This window comes from Mus musculus, chromosome 4 (genome assembly GCF_000001635.26).
Source record: "Mus musculus strain C57BL/6J chromosome 4, GRCm38.p6 C57BL/6J".
In the NCBI taxonomy this organism is placed as follows: domain Eukaryota; kingdom Metazoa; phylum Chordata; class Mammalia; order Rodentia; family Muridae; genus Mus; species Mus musculus.
The window spans coordinates 82,450,058-82,470,432 of record NC_000070.6 but is presented as its reverse complement, the minus strand read 5'-3'; the positions used below and the strand labels follow the sequence as shown (position 1 = coordinate 82,470,432).

General features: G+C 42.4%; 1 protein-coding gene and 1 non-coding gene across 11 annotated transcripts in view; both read left to right on the top strand.

Annotated features, from left to right (window-relative positions):
• The window catches only part of Nfib (nuclear factor I/B), a 216,579-nt gene that overhangs the window by 36,319 nt on the left and 159,885 nt on the right, over positions 1-20,375 (top strand). The gene's annotated exons all lie outside the window — the stretch shown is intronic.
• The window catches only part of 2310067E19Rik, a 48,175-nt gene extending 27,800 nt beyond the window's left edge, over positions 1-20,375 (top strand). The window contains exon 1 of the transcript XR_881379.3: positions 1-20,375. This exon is cut by the window's left edge and continues 27,800 nt beyond it. This is a non-coding gene — a transcript (RIKEN cDNA 2310067E19 gene).

The window sequence follows — 20,375 nt, the reverse complement described above, 5'->3', positions numbered from 1 at the left end:
AACACCAAAAACATGCCTCAGCACACTTCTGGAGATTCTTCCAAATGACTTAATGATTCAGGAATGTGTGTGTGTGAGGGTGTGTGTGTGTGTGTTGCATGCTGTGTGTTTTGAATGTTGCAGAGATGCTTAGAATAAATTATCCTAGCAAACTATGTATGCTATACCTGTCTTGGGGGTTGGAGGACTTCCCTCCAAAATTCTGAATTGTGGAAAGAAAAGCAAAGCTGAATGGCAGGTTTCTTTTTAACACACACACACACACACACACACACACACACACACACACACACACACACACGCACGCACTTTTCTTAAATAGCAACTCAGAGTAAGCAAAACTTTATAACACCCTGAAGGAAAAAAAACACTTAAGCTGAAAAATTACTCCTTCCTAAAGTTCCCAAAACCTTTTGCTTTTGCTTGGTTGTAGGCTTTTTCCTTTGTAGGTTTAAGGCTGCAAAGAGTGGGTCATGCCTGTAATATCAGCATAGGAGGAGGCTGAGGCAGGAGGATCATCTTGAGTTTGATGTTAGCAGCTACCTGGTGAGACCCTGTCTCAAACTTGAATAATCACCCCCAAGGTACTTTTTTTGCCCATTTAAAGTATGTTATTTAATATTTGTTTTCCACTTTACAACTTGGAGAGAGGATTGAGCCAGTGATTAAATACCTCACCCAATAGAGTCTAGAGATGTAGGTTGAGAATGTCTTCCTCTGAGTCTGGAGAGGTGGCTTGGTGGTTGACAGTACTGGCTGCTCTTCCAGAGGACTGAGTTTAGTTCCCAGCACTCACAGGGTAGCTCACAACCACCTGTAATTCCAGTTCCAGGGATCTGACTTCCTTTTCTGGGCTGCTGGGGGCATCAGGCATACAAGCTGGAAAAACATTATATATATAATAAAATTAAAGATTGGTGTCTCTTTCTGTCTGTGGTATTGTTTTTCAGGACATTGTCAAATTCAGAGAAAATGCTTGTCTGTCTTGCTGCTGCCACATAATCAGTTGCTGAGTGTAGCTGTAATAGAATATTCTTGCTGGATTAAATAATAAGAGCTGCAGTGTCTGAGCCTATGCTTCTAGCATCGTCCACAGCAGAACACTCTAGTGAGTCATGGGTTGAGCTAGTCATACGTTTAACAGACTCTTCATTTTTGGTTATGAGTAAAATATTTTTGTTCTTTTTTCATAGTTTTTTTGTTTATTTATTGTTATTTTGAGTTTTTGAGACAGGGTGTCTCTGTGTTGCTCTAGCTGTCCTGTTCACTCTATCGACCAGCCTGGAACCCAGAGGTCATTCTGCCTCTGCTTCCTGAGTGTTGTAATTAAAGGCATGCGCCACCATAGACTTCACCTCCATAGTTTTGTTTTTTGTTTGTTTTGTTTTGTTTGTTTGTTTGTTTTGTTTTGTTTTGTTTTGAGACAGGGTTTCTCTGTGTAGCCCTAGCTGTCCTGGAACTCACTCTGTAGACCAGGCTGGCCTCAAACTCAGATATCCACCTGTCTCTGCCTCCCAAGTGCTGAGATTAAAGGCGTGTGCCACCACTGCCCAGCTCCCTCCATAGTTTTAAGAAAGACTTTGTGTGTGTGTGTGTGTGTGTGTGTGTGTGTGTGTGTGTGTGTGTACTGGCAAGTGTTTGAACATCACCTGTTTTTAGACTTTTGGCGTATGAGGATTAGAGAAATGAAGTTTACTGAGTTTACAAAAGTAAAATAAAAACACAGGTGAGGGTTGGCGAGAAGTAAGAGGCTGCCTGATTTATTTGCTTTTAGCAGTACTTCATATAGCTGCTTGGGAACATGGCATTTGCCTCCTCGGCTGCAGCAGCGGTTCAGTTCCTGGTCTGCAGCGGAGGAGAGGGTCGCCCTGTCTCTTAGATCAACACACATAACTGAGATTAAGAGACTGAGGATTTATGTGCACAGACATTATCCTTGGAGGTCATGCTGGTGACTGGGATGGCTCAGGAGCTGCTACCGAGCCTCCCTGTCCTGGCGGAGCTCCCTAGTCATGCCCCACAAACCCGGTCTTCCTTGTTTACTGCAACTCCAATGATACATCACTATTATTTGTCTTATTACAACTGTGAGATTGACAGTTGCAAAAACTCTAGAACCAGTATGAGTTTAAGTGTGTTCTCTGATTAGAGTGCGTGAATGCTGGCTGACGAGGAAGTTGACATCAGATATATGGAAAATGGTGAGCTCGGGAGTCCTCAGTTAGTATGAGACACAGGCAGAGTTGCCTGTCTGGGAGCTGAGGGGTCCTGCTGGAGGCTTAGGCCCCAGGAAATGGTTTGGAAGGATCAATAGCAGGGCCACAGCATCCAATCTGAGGCCACTCAGCCAGATTTTGATGACATTTTACTCATGGGTTTGTTTTTTTTTTAATCAAAGGTCCTGTCAGACTTACTCTCCAGGAAGAGTTGGTTTCCTCATGAGACAATGATCGAGAAAACAATACTCTATTTATCTCTTACCTAAATAATGTTTTCAAAAAGTTCACTGCATTCATTTGGCTTTCTCATAAAATGAGTTCCTTGAGCTATGGAGCAGGCCTGGCTTCCTCCTTGTGTGTTTTCAAGGTTATTTATTATCCTTCTAGATGCTGTCGGACCGGTAGAGTACCTGCCTTTACTAACAGTTAGGACTTCCCTCTTTAGTCTATGAATTTAGACAATTTATATGCCTCCTGGTATATATTTCTCAAAAGTTGTGTGATCCTCTCGGCATGCCGGAGATGCGTTGCTTTTTAAGTTCAAGCCTAAATTTTCAGTAGAGCCAGCCATAGCAGTGGATACTCCAGAAGGGAGAGTGAGGAGCAGTTCTTCCTTTAACTGCAGCTGTTAGAAAAAACAAAAGCAACTCAGACCAGCACAGAAGTAAATTTACTTAATTAGGACTAAGGAGTGAGGGTGGGGCTCTAGGAAGGCACCCCTTCTGACAGTAGGGGCTCTTGGTTGTTGACCTCTTAAGCCACTGAGAGATTCTGAAAAACATTACAGAAGACTGTTCTTAATATTACATGATATCTTTGTGTATGTGTGTACATGTTTATGTGCGTGTATTTGTGTGTGGATGTATACACGTGTACGTGTGTGTATGTGTAAATGATGCCAGAAAGAGAAGGAGAGAGTAAGATTGCATAGGAAGAACTATCAGTAAAAATAAGTTTTAAAAAAGAATATTTGCATTTGCTATTTCTTCCTTTCCTATCCTTCCTGTAGATCAAGAGATCTGCAGGAGCATCAGACGTTTGGACATACCAAGTTAGCTTTGCAGACTAGTGACCATCCACCTACGATACCTCCTTACATACTTGGCAGATAATGTTGCCCACTGACTGCATCTCGCACTAGGGCCTTATCTGTCTCTGGGCCTCAGAGAAGAGGACAGAGGCTGCTTCCCTGAGCTCGGTCTTGGTGTATACCATTCTGCTGTACTGTGGTGAACCGGGTCAGACACCAAATCCTGGCGCTCTGCCTCCAGGGAGGGGACTTTTCCTTTGCAGCCCAGAGTCAGGAAACATGAACATTTGTATTTTCAAGACCACATACCGATCGCTGTGCAGGAAGTGGTGGAGATGGGTGCTGGGACTGAGAATACCTGGGAACTGCTGAGTCTCAGCTACCCGTTCTGGCATGCTTTTAGAATTTCAGCCTGAGAGTAACACTGATACGTGCTTAGGGGTATTTGTACAAAATTCTTTCTTTCCCTTTCAGGATTGGACAGACCTCTTGTTCATTCTACTTAATCAGCACAACCATGTTCTGTGTGTGACTGTGTCTTGGGAAACACACAACGGTCTGTTGCCAGATACTTCAGTTGTGTTTCCTAGGGATACCTAGCATAGTAAAGGAATTTAATAATTGTGCAAACCAGTTGTTAAAAAGCAACTCGAAAGTTATTTTCAGAGGGAGAATATTTTCAGTCATTAACTCTTCAAGGCTGCTAGCTACCTTGGACCTGGCCTTCCTGGCTTACAGAATTCAGGTCCATTCAGGCCTCACTATGTGCGGTTCCTACAGGAAGAGTGTTGATAAGGGGGGAATTACAAGGTGTGCATTTGAGAAGAAGGCCCTGCCTTGCAGCACAGTTGGAAGTGGAGACAGGCTGAGGCCTCTGAACACTGCTGGTTGCTTACTGATCTCATCGCTGGCCAGGGCTGGCATCCCTGCTTTCCTTGATTTAGAACTGACACTCTCAATATAACCGGAACCCACTTTTCGTCCAGGCTGACTAAATCTTCCAGGTTGGCAAAGTGGAGTGTCGGGATTCCCATTGTTATGTTTATCCTGGATTTCTATCTTAAGTTGTGGTTAAGTAACATATTTACATAAATCAACTCTCAGAGCTGGACTCTAACACAAGCCTTTTGCTGAGAGGAAAAACTAATTGTTTTGTTTCCTGAGATTTGCTTTCATTTTATATAACAAGCTCAAAGGAAGTAGAAGTGTTGTATGGTGTTGAGACTGAACTATCCTGGATTTTGCTTTTTACAACAGGTTTATTTTCTCTCTCTCTCTCTCTCTCTCTCTCTCTCTCTCTCATTCTCTCTCGCTGGTTGCTGCTGCAGCCTATGGATGCTGAGGAGGTAAAGTGGAAAGGACAGAGGCTAATGCTATTAGCACAGTGGCCACATGCTTTTCCAGGACAGTTCCTGTTTTCTTGTTTTCTTCGACAAAGGAACCAAAAGAGCTGTCTCTGTTATAAAGATGTTACAGAAGAAGGCCGAGGCCTTCAGTGTACAGGTGCAAACACTTTCAACAGGAACGTGTTAAAATGAAAACTACTCGTGATTCATGCAAATATTTTGCAGATGTGATTTCATTAAAATCGATAGCCCAGAAAAAAATTTTAGTGGTTATCTTTCTATTAATGAATTCATGTTTAGTTTAAGCTAACATATTAAAATGACACATTTCTTCTAAATCATGGCACAAAGCAGATGGAATGGGGGCTACCCTATCTAGAAATCATGTGCTCTAGTTGTAGGTTTCTTCAGCACATGGAGGAGAATGAGATGTTAGAAGCCATTGTAGGTTCAGAATCTACAATGACAGCCTGCTGGTTCCTAGTGTGAGATATTATCTGGATAGTATTGATCATGAACTGCACTGGGAGATAATCGGACTCTCAAATGCTATTTTTCTTTTATGGCCACTGATTGGTATTTGCCTTTCAACAATGTTATTATTATTTACTCATGTTTTTAAAAAAATACAAGAACTTCGTGACAAGTTTTTCTTTTCGCATTTAATGTGTTCTCTTACTAAATGTATTAGCATCACTAAAGTGTACCTAAAATGTACATTTTAATGCAAGTGAACCCAAAGGGAAACATCATCTACCCTGGGTGACAGTAGAGAAGGACACGGGGTCCCATTCATTATGAGCAGGATACTTTTCTCCGCAGCTTGATTCTGGAAAGCATTTTGGTTTGTTTAACAAAATTCTTACTGAGATTTAAAGTGTACCCCCAAGGTGCCCTGTGCCCTGTGCCCACCTTGCTCCATGGAACGACAGTGTGGTAGTGCAGCCAGGCATGCGGTCCCCTTTTCCTTGGCATCCCTTTGAGCGGCATAAGATCCATATTCTAGTCTCTGAGAGGTGGAAGTGTGTCTTGTCCAGCTGAATCTTTTGGTCTGATTTTTTCCCCCCTGGTCCTAATACATGTTTATTCCTACATGCGACAGATCTGCAGTCGTGTTTTCTTTCTGAGTTATAATGACTCAGATGTCATAATTAATCTGATGAGCAGGTGGGGTTATTAGCCCTGTGCTTCACTTGCTAATAGCTCCACAGTTTTTCTAAAGTACTCTTTCAACTAAGGAGGCATTTCTTCACATAGAATAAACAGTACAGCACAAAAGCCTCAGTTAGATAACTATCCGTGGGCTTGAAAAGCTGCCAAGCAGATGTTGTTATTGGAGCTGGCCCAGGCGAGATTGGGCCAGGCAGATGCTCATGGGGAGGGGAGTAGGGGGAGCAAAGGGGGAGGAGAAACAAGTGAGTGGAGGTTGCAGGGAGGAGGGGGGTGGTTCTCTAGGACCCTGACACCAGGTTGAGACAGATGGGAGGTACCTTTGTGTCATATGTGTTACTTCCATGCTTGTGACCTTTAGGCAGACACAAATGAGGGTGGGATGGACGAGGGGACCCTCTGCAAGTATCCACATGGGAGTGCTCATCCAGCAGTCGGAGACTCCTGGTTTGCATTAGGGGGGCTGTGTGCAATTTCTGAAGGGCCTACGGAGACCGTGCTTCATACCTATCCACGTATGTAATGGACGTGACATTTCCCAGAACACACAGGTTTCTCCTTTATTGCTCTAAATTAGGTTGTGCAAACTTAAGACAAAAGGCTGCTCTGTTTCCCATCACCCTTTCTATAATTTTTCTTTGCACATTTCCCACTCTGGATTAAAATGGTGCAAAGTAACCGCTTACTTTTCTGAGTTTAAAATGAATCTTGAGGTCTGTCAGCTTTCTATGAAGTAAATGTGTGGAAGGTTTTTTTTTTTTCCTAAGCTGATCTTGTTTTGGTTCTCTGCCGTGTGTGTGTGTGTGTGTGTGTGTGTGTGTGTGTGTCTGTGTGTGTGTGTGCTAAAGCTTTTTAAAACTCATCTCTCACTCCCCTTCACTAGATTAAATTCTGTAATCTCATTTTTCTTTGAGCTGATCTCAAGCCAATGGTCTGGGGATTTTATAGCCAAGGGATAATTTTTGATAATGGGCTATTAAAACACTTGCATGCCTACCCTGTCTTTCAAATTAGTGTGTGCAGATCGTCTTTCTTGGGGTGGGGGTGGGGGGAGTCCTTCCCTTGGCAATAAGCAACTGATTATGCTGTAAGTAGCGTGAAAGCTTCCTGGAAGGTTTGTGCCGGGTGCACAGGTACCTTTGAAAGGACAAATAGCATGGTAGCTGTGGCAGGAGCCGAAGCACTGCCCAGGGGTTCTCTTCTCCTCATGGGAGGGAAAGTCTTGTTTTCTCTTATCCAGACGGGCGTAGTGTCTCAACACCAGGCCATCTAATAGTTTACTTAGTGATGGAAGTGCAGTGTCTTGAGACAGTGGTGTGAGGTCATGTGGTTTTTTGCTGCTGTTTATGGTATGCATATTAATGGGTTAAAAGTGAATAAATCACAGGATAGAGGTCAGGCAGCACCTGTATAAATAATGAGCTTGCCTTTCAAAATATGTAATGTAAAATTAATCAAATATGTGTAGCTCGCCACTTAAATTTTGTTCTATTCAATTAAGCTTCCTTTTCCTCCTCTAGGTTGTTTTTATCGTTGTGTTGTGTTTTTTATAATGAAAGGATTAAAGGAAAACTCATAGGTCCTGAGAAAGTACACTTTCTTGTCAGTATTTGGTTTGAGTGTGACTAGGATTTTGCTAGCAGAAGAGTAAGGTCAATATCTTGTAGTTAAAGAATGCATCTGGCCAGGTGTGGTGGCGTATGCCTTTAATCCCAGCACTCGGGAGACAAAGGCAGGCGGATTTCTGAGTTCGAGGCCAGCCTGGTCTACAAAGTGAGTTCCAGGACAACCAGGGCTATACAGAGAAACCCTGTCTCGAAAAACAAAAAACAAAAACAAAAAACAAAAACAAAAAACAAAAACAAAAAACAAAAACAAAAAACAAAAAAACAAAAAACAAAAACAACAACAACAACAACCCCCCCCCAAACCCAAAGAAAGAAACAAACAAACAAAAAGAATGTATCTGGTTCATTTTTTTAAAAATAAAAACATTTATTCATTCATTCATTCATTCATTTATTTAATGTATATAAGTACACTGTCACTGTCTTTAGACACACCAGAAGAGGGCATCAGATCCCATTATAGATGGTTGTGAGCCACCATGTGGTTGCTGGGAATTGAACTCAGGACTTCTAGAAGAGCTGTCAGTGCTCTTAACCATTGAGCCATCTCTCCAGCCCTCCCCCCACTCATATATGTTGTTGTTGTTGTTTTTAAACATTACATTTATTTGCTTTGATTTTTTTTTTAAAGGGGAAATACACCATGGTGTGTATATGGAAGTCAGAGGACAACTTGTGGTTGGTTCTGTCCTTCTACCACATGGGATCAAATTCAGATCGTCAGGCCTGGCAGCAGGGCGCCTTTACCTGCTGAGACATCTCACTGGCCCTGATTCTGTGTCTTAGTTTTTTTCTTTTTTATACAAAGGTTGTACTTACAGGCATATTTAAAGTAGCATGACCACATGGATCACGAAACTCATGCTATGTGGAAGACTTGGCACGAGAGCTTTCCTTTTAAATTGTAAAGTTAGGCTTCAGACACGTCGAAGTTCTCAGCACACTGCTATCATGTGTGCAGATGGTAAGAACATGCCTGTCTCATGCCTGCATCTTTTCTCTCAGTCTGTGTTTTTGTTGCTCCACAACATGACATGTATCTGGTGAATCCCCTCTTTATTATTGGTAGTACTTTAGGAAAACCTTTCTAATCTGGCAACTGGATCTTGCTGGAGAGTAGTTCTGAAGGAAACAAGGGGCTGGGTCCAATGAGAGTCCAGATCCCCAGACTCAAGGGCAGAAGATGTGCCCAGTCAGCACAATTTACTACAATATTTAATGTTTCATATGACATGCAGCCTCCAGGAAACTTCCACTGTTCTTTATTGGCAAATGCTGATTAAAATTGTTTTGAAGTATTCATGGACTGAGCTAGTGTTCAGGACATCAGATCTGAGAATGCACGTTCAGTCCGTAGACAGCACATGTCAGTACTTCCCATAGCAAACATCTTGCCATGTAAGTCATCATTTAAAAATACTGGATTACAGGATTTTTTTTTTAAAATAAGAACTATAAATAGCAATCACTAATATATCAAGGTACAGACTATTAATAATCAGTATAGTATATAATTTTACTCTACCTTGGTCTTCTTTATTTGTAATGATTTATTTATATTTTATGCTCATTGGTGTTTTAACTGCATGTGTATCTGTATGAGGGTACCAGATACCTTGGAACCATGGATACCAGCCATGTCACAACTCCATGCTGGGAATTGAACTTGGGCTCTCAGGAAGAGCTACCAGTGTTCTTCATGGCTGAGCCATCTCTCCGTCCCTACCTTGGTCTTCAACCTTAGTGCCTCTTTATTGTGTATAGTTTAGACATTCTCAGCTTTTTAATTCAACATTTGCTTAGTACCCTCTGCTTACCTAGGACTGCACTAAAGGTTGGAGAAGTATAAAGAACGATAAAGTGTTGGGCCCTGTTCTCAAATAGTTTATAATCTAATTTAGCAATAAAAACATGGGTATAAAACTAGCCATCTCACTCATACAGAACAGATGGCAGACGGTGCCATTCAAGTGGGGAGAAGGCTCTACTGGAGTGTAAGGAAGCAGTTCAGTTGGCCAAAAGAATCGAACAAAGGTTCTTAGCTGGAGGAAAGAGCGGCCAACCCGTGAGGCCCCGAGATCTTACAGGCTAGGGCTAGCATGGAGGTAAGTCACTAGGAGGAGTGTCTTGCATGGGGACATGGTTCTGAGTGGTTCTAGAGTTCTTTTCTGGAGGAAGTGAAGGAAAGTTGTCCAAGGCCATGCTGAAACTCCCATCAAGTTGTTTCTAACAGGCAGCTTATATATTCTCTAGTAGACAAAGCTGTAGAATAGACCAAGAAAGGAGAAATTGGAGTCCATAAGATTTTAAACCAGGCTGTCTCATTTTCATACACATCCTGTCATAGCTCTGTCTTTTCCTTTTATAAGTATAGGATATGTGCTTTCTCATTCGTTTATTAAGGACATTTTAATTGAGGACCTATTACATGCTAGTGATGTTTCCAAACGTGTCCTACTCAGTACTGTACAAGACAGATACCTTGTCTACTTTCGGGGCACTTAGCTGTCCACTGGGGCAGGAAAATGAACCAAATCAACCATTTCATAAACGAGCAGTTTTAATTTGGTGCTTGCAGAGAGTGAACAGTGATGTGGATGGAGCTGGAGCTGAAGTCGGGGAAGTTTCATGAGCCCAGGGTCCCTGGCAAAGCCTTCTGGAGCAAGCGACTTATGTCAGTGTGAGAATAACCAAGTATCATAGTGCTTCTGGTAATTAGTGACACAGTGTGAATATTGCTTTCCCTGATGGTTCCTGTAAAGCGTTTGCACTTAAGAGGACCATGCAGGGAAAGTTCCCCCGTTTTTACCTATTAGAAAGCTGTGTAGGAGAAGCCTTTCTTTCCCATGCCCCGCTGCAGGCTGCCCTTGATGAGTTGTTCTGTCCCTGTGGGCAGGTTTAACTGTAGCGGACATGTTTAAGAGACATGCTACTTGTAAAAGATTCATACTAGAAAATCTTGCTTATTTTTACAGAATCCCCTTCTTGCTACTGTGTTGTTTTGGTATCCCTTATTCAACTCCCTACAATCAATTTCTCTGAAGCAGAGCTTCCAGGAAACAGATTTGCCGTTTCTGATAAGTTGGCCTGCTTCTATTCTACCATTGATTCCCATAATGAGAACTGCGTAATCAATGTTGTTTTCTTCCTTTGCCTGTGTGCTAGGAAGCTCAGAGCTGGAAATTTGTGTTCGGTCATCTGCTTTCCTCTCTATCCCATGGACAGAATTTTCTGTCTCTGCCTTTATTACTTGTAGTCCTATTTCATTTTATATTAGTGGATACTTGCCGTCTTTGGTTAGATGCGACATCAAGTTGTTACTTAATCAGCTCTCTGATTTGGTGCTCAGGGTCTGACTGAGAGCAGAAGTCCCAGGAATGCACTGATTCTGGTGACACTTAGGAAAGGGGACTTGGCGACGAGTGGTCAGGAGGTCAGAAGACAGAGAAAGTGACAGTAGCCACAGCACTGGATGGACACTGATGCTGTCATCAATGAGGGGATGCCAGGGGAGGAGTAGATGTGAGGGAAAGATCATGAGTGGTTTTAGGGAGATCATAGACCGCCCTATTGCAGCAGCTAAGTAGTCACCTAACAAAACAAAACAGAAGAGAACAGGAGAGGTCAAGGGAGACATTATGACTATGGTTGCGGAGCTGAATGTTATGGAAGCGTTGGAGGTGGGCCTGAGGGGAGAGTTTGGGCCCTCATCAGAGGGTATGGTTAGTGATTGTTGGAGATGGATCCACACCTGTGTGCTCAGCATGTCTGTGTCCCACTCCTTACCTACTAGATGATGGTCTGATCCATCCTCCAGGGTCCAGCGGAGACATTTGTGTTTCAGTAAGCTATTTTTCCTACTCTGGCTAGGCTGCTTGCTCTTCCTCCTTCAGGCTCTGGCAGAACTTTGTGTTCTCCGTCATTTGGCTTCTCACACAGTGGTACGAATGCCCACTTCCAACTGAGCCTCCTTTTTGTATTGAGCGGGGACTCGTACAGAATGAAGTGTCTGCGGCATCTAGATCGGTGCTCAGCCCTGAGCTCGGTTCATGCTTGTTACATGAGTAATTGAACTATGATCCAGGCCATAAGCAAGAGAGTTCTTTACCAGAGGTGCCAGATGCGACTATATCCTTACCAAAGCGGTGTTTAACCCACTGAGGTCCACAGTCTTCAACTTGAGGTTGATGACTTAATTGTCATTTCTACAAGATGTCTACCTGACGTCCCTTTTTCTTGGCTTATTATAGGTAGCACACTCCTCCCCATATCTCCAAGGGGTGAGGAGGTGGATGTGGCAAGCAAGATCTTGGGTATCCCGTAGGGGAACACTAGCCTTGAGGTATTGGCTTCACTCTTAGGACCCACATCACCTCCAGAAAGGCCATGTTTCTGAATACAGAAGCCTTTATTCTATCTACACTGGGACTGGCTTCAACATGTCAATTTGAGGAGGACAGAAATTTTTATTGCATCATAGAGATCTTCATAGATCACCTATGGTCTATAGTCTACAGTGGGAGGTAGCCACCTTTGCCCTGAATCTCAGTACAGGGGTCATTCTATGGTGCAGGTACACTTTACCCAAATTAACATCCTCTAATCTGAGGACCCATTGAGCTATTTTCTCCACAAGCTTGCAGGGACTCTCATGTTGTCTGTGTGCCTACTCTTGAAACATTGATCATAACTGGATATGCTCAGGCTGTTGTCTGGAAAGGACTTTCCTCCATGGAAGGGTTCCAGGCACAGGAACTTGTTGTGTTAGGGACGAGAATGGTGGAACCTGACTTTTTAAACATTCTCTTGCTTGGCCTTCTGAGGTGAGGTTTGGCCCTGAGCAGCCTGTGCAGGGGGGAGTTTGTACTTTCTTCCAGCTTTCTAACAGTCTGGATGTTCTCTAGTTGGAATTTAAAAAGTCCTATCTTTCAGAATGTTTGAAATAGTTTTCTATTCTACATCTTAGAATTATGTTCTGTTGAAAATATGAACAGATCCAAGACAAAGTATGTAATTCACACGGGAGAGGGCAGAGCCCCACAGAGACCTTGAAGGATTAGTGCAAATGGCTCTTGCCCTGTGTCCCAGGCATTCCTCATGGACGTGTGCACTCATCTCTGATTCTTCTCATTTTCCTAAAGAAACCACAGAAATATTCCTTTTACCCTCTGTGTGGCTCGGCTCACAGGTAGCATGTGTTCCTCTGAGCTGTATTCTTCTGCCCTATCTTCCTTTAGTCTCTTCCTGCCTAGACTATTGTTTATTGGTGTATCCTTGTGAGTTAAAACCACAAATGCCCCTAATGGAGAAATTGCCTTCCTTACATCTAAGAATGGCTGTCGGTTAGGCTGGAAAAATAAGACAGGGATATACAGGGCCACCTAAGAGAGAAAAACAACGCTGGACTTCTTAAAACTTAACATATATCTGGTGTCAGTAAGAATACGGAGTTGCTTTTGTTTTTGGTTAATTTTGAGTGGCCATTTCTTTATTTCTAGAATGTTCAGTGGAAATCGGTTTCCCTAAGGCCGGAAGTCTAGGCTAGAGGCAAAACCTTTGAAGTTTGTCTCCTTTCTTCCTTTGTACATCAGAATAAATCAAAACAAAACTCTAATCCCGTTATTACATTTGACAACCATGGAAGGTTTCTACAGTGTGCCAGGAAAATCAGTTTTTCTCACTTGAGCTTGGAGTTTTTAAGGCTGCTTTAAATTTTTCCTGCCTGTTTTAAGATGTACATACTGGCTAGTAGCAGGTTGTGCAGCGGACCTGATGAGAGTTAAGTCACTGCCAAAACCTAAGACACTACACACCTGTAGAAGGTACCAGCAGACACTACATACCTGTAGAAGGTACCAGCAGACACTACACACTGCAGACACTGCACACCACTGACACGCACAAGGTGGACAGGGCACATGGTGGATACTGTACACTGTGGATAGCGCTCACACCTCACACCAGGGATACTACACACCGTGGATGTGGACATCACACAGTGTGGCACCGCATGTATCTGGGGCTCAGGTTTCCTTTTTGTTCATGAACTTTTCAGTTCTGAACATGACCTTTTGTGTCTACTGTTTAGTCTTCTGTAATGGGGTGTTTACAGTTGCCTGCCTTTAGGGAGTAACACTCTATTTCCCCCTTCATAGTTTTGACTCAATTTATGTTAGAATACTTTTAGCACTGTCTCTTTTCCTTAGACAAATACATAGAGAGTAACTGGCTCTGAAAAATAAAAGGGAATTTTATTTTGTTAGACAATGGGAAGAGAAGGCTGGAAGTGGAAACATTTGGAGTTCTCCTCTGCTTCCTCAGCCATTTCTTCACAGTACAGAGATAGCCACCCTTCAGTCATGCATCAAAACAACACCCTGTTCAACATAGTTTGTTTTAGAGGCAGTACAAATAACAAAATCGTGTTACAGGTGATGACAAAAGTCTACAACAGCCTTATCACCACTAGCCTTTTCCTTTTAGGGGGAGGTGAGCCAGATGTTTAAACAATATGGCAGGGTATGTGAATGCCGCAGGACTTGGAGACCTCGGGAAAGAAATCATGTCTGCACTCCTAGTGTTTCACAGTTTCAGACCCCTGACCTAGAAACAGTTTAAACAGATGTTTAGTTCAAGGGATTTATGTCAATGGTGAATTCTTTTATTTATTTATTTATTTATTTATTTAATCTTATTTTATTTTTGTCTTTGGAAATTGCTGCCTTGAAAAACGATACCCTTTTTTTCTTTTCTTTAACTAGAAAATGAACCTTTAATATTTCAAAGCTTCTAGTTTTGTGCTAAAACTCTTGACACTGATGCAGGATTGAAACAGTGGAATGGCCTCCTCTCTCATTACTGTTGAGGCAAATGATGCATGTCACCTCTGTCTCTCCTCCCACCTCTGTCTCTCCTCCCAGGTGGTTAAACCCAGACTGGCAACATTAACAGAGTTTCCTAAAGAAGACAAGACCCTACAAACCCCCAGAGATCATGAGCCAGCATACACTCTGCATAGCTCTTCCTCTTCATGCCTGCAGTCCAGGCCTGTTTCCTTCCCTCCAGTTAAGCTTCTTCCTTTAGGTAATTTCCTCCAACCAGAACCCTGTCCTCACAGCAAAGCCGCCCTTATGGAAGTGTCGGTTTCATATCTGAGATGTTTTTGTGTGCGTTTGCTCTGCTTTGACTTGCACAAGGAGAAAGAAAGCAGTTTTTTACTGGAGGCGAAACAGCCACCTGTGAAAACTAATTGCGTAGGTAGAGGTTTGATGGTATCTCTGGGAGAGATCCAGCCGGAAGAAAAGTAAATGTTCTCAATCTATGCGGAAGTCACCTGTGTGCCAAACTGACCCTCTTTATCAAAGCCAAGACTGAAATGTCCCATCAAGCATGGGGCTCATATTTAGGTGGTGAGATGGAGTGGGGAGCCAGGGGCCGGGGCCATGGGGAAGGCAGGTATAGTCTGTGTTCCTGAACAGCCCTGATCAGTTAAACAAAAGTCAACATGGTGGACTCTCCACGGCCTCTTTAGGGGCTGAATATGATGTCCGTGGTGAATAGTTTGAAGCGATAGTATGAGATGGTACCATTTTGAGTTCCTCATTTCTCTTCTCTCACCACTCTTTCCCCTTGAAAATTTCTTTTTCCTTCTCTAGTGCTGTAGATTTAGATTTATTCCTTGATCTTACCATTCTATTATAGCAATTGTTTGCAACAAAAAGGGCAGAGCTAGCTTCAGTGCTGAGGCAGGCACATAGTGCCACCATCTGTGGAACCCTGTGTCTGGATGATTGTCACATAGTTAGAAAGCAGATCCATCAGTGGCAGGCATACCGCCTCATTCTGCCACCAGTGCAGTAGACTGATCTGGCTGTTCGCTTGGCAGGGTCTGATCTGTCTTGAGAGGTTCTACATCTTGTTGTCCTAAGTGTGTGATGGCTATGGTCTTGGCATGAGGCGTGCTGGACAAACATGCCAGCATGTTTTCTTCATTTTTCAGCCAGAGAGGGCTGACAGCACAGATCTGATCGAGACTCCTCCATGGCCTCCCTCTATGGGAAACCAACACTAGAAAGGACAGATAATTTTCTATTATATAAAGCACTACAAAGTTTAGAGAGATTTTTAGGAAGAGTTACATGATCTTTAGAGGAGCCCAATAAAAAAAATAAATAAATCTTTAGAAAGAGACAAAGAAGTTTTCCAAAAGCTACATAAACTAAATAAAGATGTGAATTAAAATGACATTTACATGATTCAAAAAAAAAAAAGCAAGCCTTTTGCTTGGAAGACTTTGGGCATATTTTTTACTGTTCTTGGTGATAGTTTGCTAAGTGTTCAAGTGGGGTCTCAGTGCATTTTACTCATGCTGAGCTGTCTCAGGAAACTGAGGATAAGCGAACCAGAGGGCTTTCGCAGAGTCCCTGCGATCCTCACTGACTGGAAAGAAGCTGGATCTCTGAAGTACAAGGGACTCCTTACCTCAGTGCCTCTGGCTCCTCCCAACCCATCCTTCCATGCTAGTGTCTTGTTGGTTCTTGCCAGAGCCAACAGCTCTCTCCTGCATCTGTGACCTAGGAAGCCTTCCCCTTCCAGCCACCACCAGAGCCTCTTCAGAAGCCAATCCCATAGAAAGCAAACCCCTCTGCAGGCTGTATTAGAAACCCACTTTTAAATACATCCCCAGTCAACCTGAATATCTGATTCTTACCAATGCATTTCTTGAGAAAAGGTCCCTCCATCTTTTCTGAGCCCATTGGGTCCTTGCTTATAAGGACATTTTTAATCCTGCAGAGCACCCAGTCACTGTCAAGTATACTGTGCTATCACTATGCCTAGGAATTCAGCGCATTTGATATATAATAGATCCTGAACATTCGTCAGATTGCCAAGGATCTGCATTTACCATGCATTTATCATGCAATTACCATGCATTTCTAAACCTATAGGTAGCCTTTGAGAATGCAATGTCCTTCTCAAGCATCAGTCTCTGTCTAAGAACTATCGTTTATTTAGTCCTTTTCAGAGAGAGAGAGAGAGAGAGAGAGAGAGAGAGAACACACTTGACATGAAACATGCAAGCGTGTGTCTGTGAATATGGAGGCCAGAGCTCTCTCTACCTTTTTTTAATTTTTATTTATTTATTTATTTGGAGCCAGGGCCTTTTCACCTAACTGGATGTCACCAACTGGAGCAGACTGGCTGGCTCCCGTACTTTTTACAGGGCCTCTTATCTTTGCATCCATCCCTAACTGCCTGTGCATGGTGCTGGGGATCAGAGCTCAAGGAGTCATGGATATGAAAATGCTTTGTTGACTGATACATCTCTTCAGTCTTCCCTCCTCATTTTATTTTTAAACAAAGAATAATGTGAATTGAAATAAAACATGGAGGATGTCATTGCTTCTGGCTTTCTATGTGGCAGTGAGTGGGGAGGGAACCAAATGCTCTCTGAGAGTGAGGTGGTCAGGGTTTCTACTCCTAAGAGAGTCTCCACAGTCATGTGTGCTGAGTCACAGCTTTTGGAAAGTCTCTGTGTTTTGATGGATAACCCCTTTCTCTCTGACATGATTCTCATTAATTGTTTATAGGCTGTAGGGTGTGGAGTAGGGAGATACTGATCTACTATGTAGACCTCCAAATGAAGGCATTCTCCAAAGAAGGGTTAGTGACTTGAGCAGTGGATTCTGTGTATTAGGTGGAGATCTCAGTTTCAAATCCAGTGTGTGTGTGTACAAGCACACTCATGCACATGTGTGCATGTATGTGGCAATGTGTGTGCTTACTTTATTTTTATAATGTTTTCACATAACAAGCTTTCAAAGAGAAGGACACCCTCACTGGCCTGATCCATGAAGACAAAGTAGAGAACATGCCTCCTAGTTCACAAATAAGAACGCAGTAGAAAAGCAAACAGTTCAGATCCTGCGACCTTTTCCCCCAGTAGTTTCCCCAGTTCATGTTGAACCTCCAGCAAAGTCCTATTTGTATTTGTTTCTGTTGTAAGATGTCCAGGAGAAACTGAAAAAGCAGGCTGCTGGCAACAGCAACACAGGATAACAATCGGAAGGCAGCAAGGTACATCCTCTGCCTTCGCTCAAGAAGTGTATGAGTTCCTTTATGCCCTCTTTTTGCTCTGTGACAGTAGTCCTGGCCATGTGCAGGAGTGCTCTCAGATACTTAGACCACACAATCCTGCCTACCTGCAACATTCCATAACTGGAAGGGCTGAGTTTTCATCCTAACCCTGAGAACATTGCTCCTGCACTTGTAAGCACCCAGTGTCAAACAGCCTGTTGTTTAAATTGCATGGTAGAATATGTTTCCGGTTAGAGCATTTATGAGATTGCAGTAGACGCGAATGGGTGTTCACAGTCATGGTACCCTTGCTCCCATTGAACTCACATCTTAAGTGAGCCATCTAAGAGTTCTCTTACATTTACTGTGTCCATAAAAGAGCACTCAGGATGCTTGACAACAACAATAGCTACAGCCTCTGGAAACATAAATGATGTGCGGGGGTGGGGAGAAAGTCTCCTCTGTTCAGACAGTTTAGTAAATTGCATTATTTAAGCAAAACCTAATTATGGGAGAGGCTGATATAATGGTCTAAGAAAACCTCGTGGTTTTCTTAGGATGACATCTTTACCACTGTAATGAGTCACTCTGCCCATTTGTGTTCAATTCAAAGGACAACAAACTATAGCAGGTTTGTTGTTTACCTTATCCCTGGAATTAGCTGTTATTAGAGGGTTCCTGAAGTTTTTCTTCCTTGTTCATTCTATACCATTGAACTAGGCAGTAGGGATGCTGGTGCTTGCTGATGCTGGGAATTCAGTCTGATACCCAGCTTGTAGACTGTCCCTCTGCAGCTGTGCAGCAGCTGGAGCAAGGCCCAGCTGTACTGTGTTCTAGAGTGCCACTCACTTTTGTATGTGCATTCTCTTATTTAATATTCATAACAACTTCATACCTGTCCCCATTTTAAAAGTGATGGACCCCTGTTAAACACTTTCCAAAGGCCAAACAATTTGCAGGTGTCAAATTTGGACAAAGAACCAGAGCAATCTGACTTTAGAGCTGTTGCTTCCAAATCATTAGTTAATACTCCTTAGTCTATAAAGCGAAGAACCGTTACTCATGTGGGTCCTTCCTCCAGGATCTTCTTCCACACCAAGGCAGCTTGACTTTCAACTGCACCCTGTTCAGGGAGGGTAGAGCATAGTCTCATCAGAAGTGCAGGAACAGCAAAGCTCATCCAGATAGAGCCATGGAAACTCAGTTCCTGGAGGCAGGGTTTGGGATGGCTTGAGGATGCTGCAGCAGGCAGGTTTTACAAACTGCCTCCGGAAGTGGTGCCATGTTGGAGCACTCCAGGCTCCCTCCTCTCATCTGCTTGGCCTTGCCCCTTAGGACCATCTTAAGAACTTATGGTGATTAAGTACCTGTAATTCTTATCATTCTGTAACTGCCCAACAAGCTAGTGTTTCTGAACATCCTTACCATCTGATGCATTCACTTTTCTTCTGGTAGTTAGTGGTCTAGAGGCAGAAATATGAGTAGTATATTTCAGCTTTTCTTCTTTCTACGTCAGTTCTTGCCACCAAATTTTCTTCTATCACTTTTGCATATATGTTTTCATCACTGTGTGCCACAATGAAAATTATTGTATAGACTGAAGGTAACAAATTTTATGTTTTTAAAGGGAGAAAACTTTGTTATCTAGTGAAAATGTCTTAGGAAACAATTTACGCCTAAATGTTCAGACTGAGTGAGAAATGATTCATAATTTTTTTTCTTTTGACTACACTCTCCCACCTTGAAAGTATATTTTGGGGTGGAATGAAAGCTCAAAATTGAGTTTTTTTTTAAGGAAAAAAAATAAAATTAAGAAGTACTTTGCTTCCAAATCCAGCTGTGCTGGAGTTTAAATGAGTGCTTGTGTCAATTTTATATGTGAATATTGTAAGGGTATGACCTATGGGGAAAGGAGTCGAGAGTGAACTGTTTTGGGAAAATGTTTTTTTTGCACAAGGTGTTTGCTTTTTACCTTTACAGCAGCCTGCACAGGCAGGTACTGTTGTTACCTTCAGCTTATGGAAGAAGTAACAGGCCTCCTGGCCACAGAAGTCATGTGTACTGAACCTAAGCTAGGCACTTGGAATCTAGAATGTAAGTATTTTTATACAACACCTTAATATAACTAGGTAGGAAAAAATAAGTTGTTCCTGTAATCCGAGGCTTGTTTTAGAGAAAGTTGAGTTAACTGTTTTATAAAGTCACTCTGAATGTACTTTGACCATCATTCATATATATGATCCCCAGAACCAGGTAGGTGTTCCTCAGCACATAGTAGGACTGCCCAGTGAGCTAGACTGTTTACAAAAAATTTATAACAACTGTGTGAAAGTCTAAAACTTTCTACATTCCCAACTGTCCCATAGTGATAAAAGTTTACCTTGATTTTTGTTATCTTTTAAAAGGCTATTTAAGGGGGCTAAGCTGTCACCACTTAGTAAGCACTTTGTATAAATCAAACCATGTGTAACTATAAACATTAGTGACCTCATATATGATGCTGAGCAGTCCCGTGCCTAGCCATCAGTATGCCCAGGACCTTTATTTTATACTTAGTTAATATGTCACTGATCACACTTCTTTTTAATGAGGACTGGGAAGCAAGGTGACGTCAGATGCTCAATGTCACTAGTATATATTACAATAGAGAATTGAAGTCTATGAGATTGGTCTTTCTTTATTAAAGACATACCATCAATTTGCAGGAGACAAAATGCTCAGCAAAGTTCACACTTCCTCTAATTTCTGAACAAAAAGTTTTCAAGTTTTGGCTACTCAGATTCTGCTAAGTTTAGTTTGGAATTTGGAGGCATTGTTAATACTTTCTTTTATAAACGAATGCTTTGAGGCCCACCACTTAAATAAGTTTTGTCTAAAGTACACTAAAGAGTAAAAAAAAAAAAAA